At 43.5% G+C, this 7,558-nt stretch overlaps 1 protein-coding gene across 10 annotated transcripts in view; it reads left to right on the top strand.

Annotated features, from left to right (window-relative positions):
• TNS3 (tensin 3) overlaps positions 1-7,558 on the top strand; it is a 342,744-nt gene that overhangs the window by 71,856 nt on the left and 263,330 nt on the right. For 8 of the 10 annotated variants that reach the window (XM_019539604.1, XM_019539596.1, XM_019539585.1 and 5 more), the window contains one exon: positions 5,726-5,763. The exons of the other annotated variants lie outside the window; for them this stretch is intronic. The gene's annotated coding sequence lies outside the window, so the exon portion shown is untranslated. The remainder of the gene's footprint in view (positions 1-5,725; positions 5,764-7,558) is intronic. 10 annotated transcript variants of the gene reach the window in all.

The following is a 7,558-nucleotide window of genomic DNA, read 5'->3' as shown; positions in this document are numbered from 1 at the left end:
GCCCAATGCAACAGCTGACTAAAATTCCCTGTGTGGGATGGGGCCCTGAGCAGCAGTGTTCAGGAGCAGGATAGGCAGTTGAGGCCAGGATCACAGGGTAGGGTCATGGAGTGATGACACCGTGGGATTGGGGCTGGGCCTGGGTCAGAGAGCCGTGATCCATTGCTCATATGTCCCTGTGATGGGCATGGGTTCCATGTGCAGGGAGCAGATCGCAGCTTTGCCCTGTCGCATTCATGTGCTATTACCACCCTGTGATCCTGGCCCTGAACCCAGTTGCAGCTCTTCATCTGCCCATGTGGTTCCCTGGAGTGTCATCTTTGTCGGGGCTGGGATCTTGGGGCAATGACAGTGTGGGGCTGGGGCAGAGCTGGAAACCACTGTTAGACCTCACGGGGGGGGCCGTAGCACTCATGAGCAGGAGAGGAGGGCCGCTAGCCCTGTGGACAAGGCTTGGGAGGCTGAGGATCGGAGGCAGGGGCAGGGGACAACCATGTTTCACCACTGAGCCACAAAATGGGGGCGACTTAGCCTCCCTTCCTTCTGCCCTCCTCCGTTTTTTCCCCCGGCCCAGAGTGTACAGCCCACAGGTGGGGGAAGGGGAGTGGTTGACCTGTTGGTGACTCCATGCCCTGCCACACACTTAGAAGTAGTCTCTAGGACTGGACCAGGGCTGGGGGAGGTGGGTGGCACTATGGCACCCCTGTCCCATACCAGCCAGCAGCTTGTCCCAGGATGCCCACACAGTGGCTGTAGGCCCTAGCCCCACCGACTCAGCATGGGACATCGTGTGTGGAGTGGTCTGGGGGCAGTGGCAGCATGGGAGCCCTGGTGAGGGTGCTGCATTTGGGGCTGGGGCTGGGGTCGGGGTCGGTTTCCATGGAGACTGGCCCCTGGCCCCAGATGCAGCTCCCCTCCTGGCCATGCATGGTCTCCATGGAGACCATCTCCGGGCCCCAGATGCAGCTCCCTGCCCAGCTGCATGCAGTCTCCATGGAGACTGGCACCTGACCCCTTGTGTAGCATCCTCACTGGGGCTCCCGCTACTGCCCCTGCTCCTCTCCACTACACCTCATGCTGAGCTGGCAGGACTGGGGGCTGCCGCTGCCATGTAGGCATCTCGGGGAAAGCTGTGGGCTGGCGTGGGATGGGGGTACGCCAGTGCTGCCCAGTGGGGCTGAGGGACCTGCTGTGGGCTAGACAGAATTGCTCCGTGGGCCAGATGTGGCCCATGAACCATATTTTGCCCATTCCTGGCATAGAATTTCTCTGCTTGTGCCCCTGTAGTTCATCTTTTTACTCAGACTGCCAGCTTTTGGCACTCCCTCCTATGTCCTGCATCTCTCCGCTTTTTTTTCCTCCTCCTTATTGTTTGCTTCCTGATAAGTGACAGCTGAAAACAAAACAGAACAAAAATTTCTCTTTGGTTTTCCATTTATTTATTTTATTTATCTTATAATGAAAAAAAAAATTAAAAAGGAACCCAGAGGAATGTTTTGGCTTTTGTTTTTAATCATTTTGTTTTTAATTATGTGACCAGTGGGGTCCCCCAAGGCTCTGTCCTTGGAACTGTGTTGGTCAACATTTTCATTAATGATGTGGACATTGGAGTCAGAAGCGGACTGGCCAAGTTCACCCATGACACCAAACTCTGGGGTAAAACATCCACACCTGAAGACAGGAGGGTAATCCAGGCTGACCTTGACAGGCTCAACAAATGGGCGGATGAGAGCCTGATGGTGTTTAACATTGAAAAATGTAAGGTTCCCCACCTCGGGAGGAAAAACCTGTGGCATGCTTATAAAACCTGCTCGGCAGTGCTACGCTGGTTAGCACTACAGATGAAATGGACTTGGGGGTCATGGTTGACCACAAGATGAATATGAGCCACCAATGTGATGTTGCAGCTGGTAAAGTGAGCAAAACTCTGGCTTGCATCCATATATGCTTCTCTAGCAAATCCCAGGATGTCATCCTCCTGCTGTACTCAGCCTTGGTGAAGTCACAGCTGGAGTACTGGATCCAATTCTGAGCTCCACAATTCAAAAAGGATGTGGAGAAGCTTGAGAGAGCCCAGATGCGCATGATCAGAGGCCAGGAAAACAGGCCTTATGATGAGAGGCTGAGAGCTATGAGACTCTTCAGCCTGGAAAAGCGCAGGCTCAGGGGGGACTTGGTGGCTGTTTATAAGTACATAAGGTGTGTACATCAGGATCTGGGGGAACACCTGTTTGCCAGAGCGCCCCATGGGATGACAAAGCCAAATGGTCACAAACTTCTCCAAGACCGTTTAGGCTGGATATAAGGAAGAACTTCTTTACAGTCTGAGCCCCCAAGGCCTGGAACAGACTGCCACCAGAGGTGGTTCAAGCACCTACTCTGCACTCCTTTAAGAGTTAATTGGACATTTATCTTGCTGGGATCCTGTGACCCCAGCTGACTTCCTGCCCCTGGGGCAGGAGGCTGGACTCAGTTATCTTCCGAGGTCCCTTCCAGCCCTAATGTCTATGAATCTATTAATTTCAATTATTCCAAAATTTGCATACTTGCATTTGAAGTTTTGCTTTAGTCCTACATGGAGACAAAGTTGAGTTATGAAATTTGCATGTAGTTAGGAAACTGGAACCTTCTACCTTCTTTGAGGCTATGGGGTGTTTGAATGTTGGCTCTTGTTCTGGGGCCCATATCTGTTACTTGTTACTTGATTTCCCTGTTATACCATTTAGCCGTGATGTGTACAATATATATTTTGACATTCATCCCAGAATGAAAGAAAGCCACCTTTCTTCTTAAGAGCACAAAGAGATGCTTGTGTACTTGCAGCATCTGGACAGACTGTGATCTCACTCCCAGCACATTTATTTTCATCCAGCTTTATTATTACTACTATTATCAGCTTTGTTACACAGTAAGTGAGAAAGTGGGGCGGGGCATTACCTTGGTGGAATAGAGTTTTTATGGATACCAAAAGAAGTGAAATTGGCAGAAAAATTGAAATGAAACCGATTTACCCAGTGTGTACAAGTGATGAGTATTTACCAATGTAAGTATCTAAAAATGAATGCAGTTGAATGAGCAGGCTGAATGTGACCCATAGCTTTTCAGAAAGTGCTTTGTGTGATATATTGCCTAGTTGTATTGAAACATGTATTAGTAGTGATGAAACAGCCATTTATCATGAGGTCTTAACCCTTTGATACGAAATGTGTTGGACTTTTAACATAGGACTTTGGTTTGATACAGTGTTTGCCGTGGATTTGAGTTGGATGAAGAAGCAAGGGTTGAATCCTGCAGACTACTTAGAATGCACTCCTTACACTCCTGTTTGACTACAAGGCATTCATGGTTCTGCATAAGAACTGCAGGGTTGGGTCCCTAGTCATGTACCATGTAACCTTTGTGATTCTGTAACATGTAAGCCAGCTGTGAAAAGTTTGAATTTACTTTTGAATGAAGTATAATTGCATGCTCTGCATTTCAGATTTCCTCATGCTCATTCATTGTTTCTCATGAGCAGAGTAGAAAAATAGGCTTTTTTTTTCTCTATTAGTTGTGCTTCCTTAATAAATTTGCTTTTTTGGTTTATGGTTTTTGATTGTCTTGTAATGTTTATAAACTTACAAGGCAGCACATTTCTTTAAATGTGCTATATTTTTTATTTCACTGTTTCATAGAAGGTTTTCAAATAAACTTTAAAAGGGGCTGAATTATTGAAAACTCTGCAATATCAAAGCCAGTAAAAAGGGTCCAGCACTTGCACTCTCACAAATGTGCACTTCCTGTGAATGGAACTAAAGTGAATCAATTTAGTCGCATGTAGTGTTAGCAATCAAATTTGTTAAAATCCCCCCCCTCCAAAAAACCAAAAAACCAAAAAACCAAAAAAAAAAAAAAACACCAAACAAACTACTACTAGTGGTGAAGGCTTCAGCCAGCACAAGTGCTGTGAGTATCTAAGACTGGCTTTGAAACTCTTTAGACTTCAGGCACCCCTCCTTAGACTCAAGGCAGCCCTTAAAAATGCCAACTCCTAGTTTTACACAGGAAAATATTTTTTTTTACTACAGGAAAATAATAGTGTAGTTTTTCTGTTGTAAAAAAACTCGGAAACATTTTGACCTGTTGCCATTTTTCTGATACTATGGATTCTTATTTAAAAGCTCTGGTTTTACTCTGTGAATCTTGCTTTTGCATTCTTCTGGAGCATCAGTAATAAAAGTGGTTTGGAAGCCTGTTCTCAAACTAGACAGACAATAGTATGGATGGCCATCTGTGTCTTTATGAATGTTTTGTAGTTTATGAATGGCTGGCTACTAAAAAGGGCCCCATAGCTCAGGGTCAGTAGCAGGCTAACTTTGTGAAGTTGAGCTCAGTTTTCAAATTTGGTGGTGGGTTCCCAAATGAAGGGTATTAGAACTGATGGAAAATACAGAAGCAGGTGAAAACTGGAGAACCTCACTGGACAGCACCTTAGGCATGAGCTATTTTTGGTTCAAACCTTCTGGTATTCACTATAGCTGGTCTGCTGTTTATCCTGCCATAGAGCTAAGAAAAGAGAGACTAGGAGCTTGTCTATGCATGGACTCTCAGCAATACTAAAGAAAACCTAGTAGAGGTATGAAGTTATAGTATGTAAGTTAACTTTCCTATGTAGATGCTCTTTTTTGGTGATTACTTTTATTGGTCTGACTGTATAATTGGGTAATACTAGACACATAGCAAATTACTAGATGACTGCATTCCCCTGGATGGAAGTGCTAGGAAGCTGATGGTTGTGGTTTATAAGTGCCATTGGCAAAGAAGTAAGATTAGAACATTGGCTTTGTTTGCCTTCACTGTGATTTCAAGTGGACCGATAAATTCCACAGTATGTTTCATTTGCAGAGTTGGGCTTTTTCTTTTCTGATTTAAATGCCACTTTCTCAGGGTTTCTTAGTAAGCATAGCAATGGACAAGAAACAAAAATAAAGCAAATCAGAACAATAAATCAAAAGGTGAAAGCTGCAAAATGTTTATATATCAGTAAACATTTTCAGGTATTAGGTCATTTTGTTGTCATGTGGATGCTCTTTAAGAGAAGTGGTATTTTGATGAATCCTAAATATGTCCTTTTTATCAGGTTGAGTCATCCTGACATCATCTAGGCCAACATCTTCAAAGTATAGTCAAATTTTAATTTTTCATTTGGACATGATGGTCAGATTGTGCAAAGCACTTTCAGTTTTTGATTGTGAAACACATGATCATTCCAGTCATGGTCACTTGAGTCAGGGTAGATTCTGACTCATTTTGGTCTTTGGAACTGTTGGACTGAGAGATTTACAGGTCTCTTCAGGCAACTGGTTGAAACAAAAATTAGGATTGCTGTGTTTGCTGCTCAGACATAATATTTTAGCACTTCTGGGGTGTGTGTGTAGAGCTACATAGATACGGGTAGAGGTGACTGGGTCCTACAGATAAACCAAGCAAATTATATAGTAAAAAGACAAAATATATTGAAAGACGGAGAGGTTGACTACTGTTAGCCAAATTAATCTTTTCAGGATAGGATACTAATAAATAGACAAAAACCTTGTTCCACTGTATATTTATTTTAAAAGAAGAAATATATCTTAAAGGGCAGTAGGACTGACAAGGTTTGTGGTAGAAGTTGCTTTAAAAAGATATTGGGGGAAAAAAACATCATTCAGTGTTTTATGCATATATTTCCTTTGCTTTATTTTAGTTTGCAAGTATTCGTGCCACAAGGAATGTGAAGTAAAGGTAAGCATCTTTCAAAAATGTATTTTCCTGCTTGTTGATAATCCATATTTATTTGAATATTATTAGAAATTAAAATTACATGTACAAGATAATAAAAACTAGGATTGATTAACTAGATGCTGAGTTGTCAAGAAATGATAAATATATGGTATTACTATCTTTACTTTTTCTGTCTGGCTTTAATCCTACAGTCCTTCTGATTTATTTATTTATTTTTTACCTATGTGAATGTATATGTCAATATCTATATTTATTTATCTGTCTGCCTATCTCTGGTTAAACAAATATATTCACTAACAGTGATGTTTCTAAAGCAGTGTGTGCTTTTTGTTCCCTTGCTACATTTGGCATAAAAGCAGAAGGAGAAGCCAACAGAAAATTGGGATGGTTTAAACCAATGTGCATGCAAAAGGGCTGTTCCTCAACATTTGGGGATAGCAAAGGAGTAATCTGTGACATGGAACAATTTTAACTTGGTGGCTGGGAGGTGGGCTGGGGGGGAGAAAAGGGAGAAAATAGTACACTTGAGGAACCACCTGCTTTCATGGTTTTAAGATGTTTGTGTGTGTGAAGGAGCAAATTAATAATTTACACATTCAATATTTGTCTCCCCCTTTGGCTTTTCACATGAAACAACTGTAACGATGAAAGCCATTATTATTTTTTTATTATTATTATTATTATTGTATTATACAGATTTTTATGTGTAGATAATTATATCTGTGCTGAAGAGTGTTGTTTTAGAGCAGTGGTTTTCAACCTTTTTTCTTATGTGGACCCCTAAAAATTTTTGAATGGAAGTGCAGACCCCTTTGGAAATTTTGAAGGGAGGTGTGGTCCTCTTTGAATAAGTTTGGGTATTGACATACTCTTGATAATTTTTTGTGGACCCCTTATATGTAGTATTCAGATCACAGGTAAAAACCCACTGCTTTAGAGAATTTTCTATGGGCTAAAATTTGGCAAAGTGTAAAGTTTTACACTTTAGGATGTAAGAAATTGACATCTGGAAGAAAATTTACAATTAATGGTGTCACTCAGAAGTTACCTTTCTCCATTGGTCCAAGTAAGGGAGTGGAGATGAAAATTCAGGATGTTATGAGCAATGAAATATGTTTCCCTTTGGTAGGTGATGTCCCAACAAATAGATTGCCATCAGGGGATGCAGGAGTCATCAAGCCAGGCCTTTGTGTGTTCCCATAAAGCTAAGAGTGGGCAGGGTTAGGTCACTGCTTGCTTCCAGCCAGCACGCTTAAGTGCAGTCATGATGGCAGATTTCCTTTGGAATGCAGGGTTGTTTGGTGTGTCATTGTGGTAATGCACCTTTAAGGGCAGGAGCAGGCAGCTGCCAAGTGCCTGATGAGGGTGACCATTTCAAACATAGGCCAGAGGAGCAGCAGTCCATGTTGAGCAGCCAAGGAGGCAACATTGGGCTGAGCTGCTCCTGGAATACCTTGGAGGTAAGGGTGAAGCTTTGGGGAAGGAGGAGGCCTCATTGGTCCTGGGCATGAACTGAAACTGCATCCTCCTGGGGAAGGGTGGCTTGGTGGGGCTCCTAGTGGCGTGGGAGCTCCCAAGAAATGCCAGGTTTGTTACCTCCCTGGTGAAAGGTGAGGAGGTGCGCCTCATAACCCCAACCCCCACACCCTTGTGGGTAACCCAACAAGGAGGTCAGTGGGACCAAGGGGGTCCAGAGCGAATGAGGGGCAAGGAGCCCAGAGTTTGGGAAAGGGCATGGAGCCTAGTGAGAGGCAAGGACCCCAGAGGCTAGGAGCCTAGAGTGTGTGAGGGGCAC

Source organism: Crocodylus porosus, unplaced genomic scaffold, assembly GCF_001723895.1.
Source record: "Crocodylus porosus isolate Cpor-Errol unplaced genomic scaffold, CroPor_comp1, whole genome shotgun sequence".
Lineage (NCBI taxonomy): Eukaryota > Metazoa > Chordata > Crocodylia > Crocodylidae > Crocodylus > Crocodylus porosus.
This window is presented reverse-complemented; position numbering and strand designations above follow the sequence as displayed.